Source organism: Schistocerca cancellata, unplaced genomic scaffold (assembly GCF_023864275.1).
Source record: "Schistocerca cancellata isolate TAMUIC-IGC-003103 unplaced genomic scaffold, iqSchCanc2.1 HiC_scaffold_277, whole genome shotgun sequence".
NCBI classification, from domain to species: Eukaryota; Metazoa; Arthropoda; class Insecta; order Orthoptera; family Acrididae; genus Schistocerca; species Schistocerca cancellata.
In genome coordinates this window covers 12,501-15,000 of record NW_026046299.1, presented here as the reverse complement: position 1 = coordinate 15,000, position 2,500 = coordinate 12,501, and positions in this window count along the sequence as shown.

Here is a 2,500-nt window from a genome sequence, read left to right as displayed (position 1 = left end):
CCCACAACACGCCATCCCATACCACATTGTGTACCGTACCCAAACCTAACGTGTACTGTACTACAACGCAATGTGTACCATAACACAACCCAGTTTGTACCTTAACCTAACCTATGTCACCTTAACCTAACCTATGTCACCTTAACCTAACCTATGTCACCTTAACCTAACCTATGTCACCTTAACCTAACCTATGTCACCTTAACCTAACCTATGTCACCTTAACCTAACCTATGTCACCTTAACCTAACCTATGTCACCTTAACCTAACCCATCTTGCACCTTAACCTAACCCATCTTGCACCTTAACCTAACCCATCTTGCACCTTAACCTAACCCATCTTGCACCTTAACCTAACCCATCTTGCACCTTAACCTAACCCATCTTGCACCTTAACCTAACCTATGTTGCACCTTAACCTAACCTGTGTTGCACCTTAACCTACCTCAATTTGCACCGCAATGTAACGCAATTTGCACCGCAATGTAACGCAATTTGCACCGCAATGTAACGCAATTTGCACCGCAATGTAACGCAATTTGCACCGCAATGTAACGCAATTTGCACCGCAATGTAACGCAATTTGCACCGCAATGTAACGCAATTTGCACCGCAATGTAACGCAATTTGCACCGCAATGTAACGCAATTTGCACCGCAATGTAACTCAATTTGCACCGCAATGTAACTCAATTTGCACCGCAATGTAACTCAATTTGCACCGCAATGTAACTCAATTTGCACCGCAATGTAACTCAATTTGCACCGCAATGTAACTCAATTTGCACCGCAATGTAATGCAATTTGCACCGCAATGTAATGCAATTTGCACCGCAATGTAATGCAATTTGTACCGCAATCTACCCCCACATTGTGCCTTAACCTAACCCACATTGTGCCTTAACCTAACCCACATTGTGCCTTAACCTAACCCACGTTGTGCCTTAACCTAACCCACGTTGTGCCTTAACCTAACCCACGTTGTGCCTTAACCTAACCCACGTTGTGCCTTAACCTAACCCACGTTGTGCCTTAACCTAACCCAAGTTGTGCCTTAACCTAACCCAAGTTGTGCCTTAACCTAACCCAAGTTGTGCCTTAACCTAACCCAAGTTGTGCCTTAACCTAACCCAAGTTGTGCCTTAACCTAACCCAAGTTGTGCCTTAACCTAACCCAAGTTGTGCCTTAACCTAACCCAAGTTGTGCCTTAACCTAACCCAAGTTGTGCCTTAACCTAACCCAAGTTGTGCCTTAACCTAACCCAAGTTGTGCCTTAACCTAACCCAAGTTGTGCCTTACCCTGCTCTGTAATTGGCATATGACACGTTACATTAATGTATTGTCCAACCGCAACCCGCTCAGAATGTTGTGTACACAGCTACGTGTCATCTCCCCATAACAGCTGCATTGCAGTGTGGTACGCCATAGAGACGTGTGGGAGTAATGGACGCAGTGGATGGCGATCAGCATGAGCCGTCTGTTCATGTAGTGGCGCGTGTATGCAGACGTAGTAGTCTCTTCTCACACAATGTGATAGCACGGTGCCCCGCGTTCCACATCTGCGACATGCTACAGAGGCCGGTTGACAGTTGGTCGCGCAATGGACATCGCATACGTACGGGGGCACCTTCCACGTGCCCTCTAGTCGGGCACATTTTGTTGCGTGGATGTGAGCGGATGTAGTGTGTCTTGACACCTGACAGGCAGGCATGCAATAATAGTTGACTTTGCAAACGGGGATGGACGTGTACGTTTACTGGTGACGTTACGCAAATGAACAACTGGTAACCCGTTGTGGTGCGGTTGTCCTTGCTGGAGGTACATCTGTGAGGGCAACGATCGGTACAGCTACGAAGCGGTCCCCACCATACCAACGAACGTGAATGTGAATCTGGGTGTGAAGCGATACGCGGCTGTGGGTGGGTGGGACTGTCCCCGGCCGGTGAGGGGGGGCCGCCCGGCGTGCTGGCCGCGCGGTGCGTGGGCGCACGCGCTACAGCCGGCTGGTGGGGGCGCCCAGTGGCAGGCGCGCCGGCCGACGGACGCGGCAGGCGGCGCAGCTGCGCGCCGGGGCACCCTGCGCGCGGCGCCGTGCAGCCAAAGTGGGTCCTCGCCGGCCCGGTGCGAAGCGCGGTGGACATCTGCAGTGTGCTGGTCCGATTGAGGACTGTGTGCGTTGAGGATGCGCCGCCGCCCGGCACTCGGCGCCGCGACGCCGTCTGCTGCTCGGTCGCCCCAGCGGTTCTCGCTGGTGGTTTGTATCGCAGTTGTGCAGACGTGTTGGCACGTGCGCTGTGCTGGGAGAGTTCGCTTCGGCACCCACGTGGGGCCTTTGCCCTTCTGTGGCGCTGGCGTTGGAGCTGCCGGTCACCGTAGGTGGCGCGTGTTGTCTCCCGCCGGCAATGCCACGACAGCACGCTCCCGGGCCTCTGTCGGCAGCGGCAAGCTCAGTTGGGAGCACGGGTGGTCGCACCTAAAGCGTCTACTCGCCTAACTCCG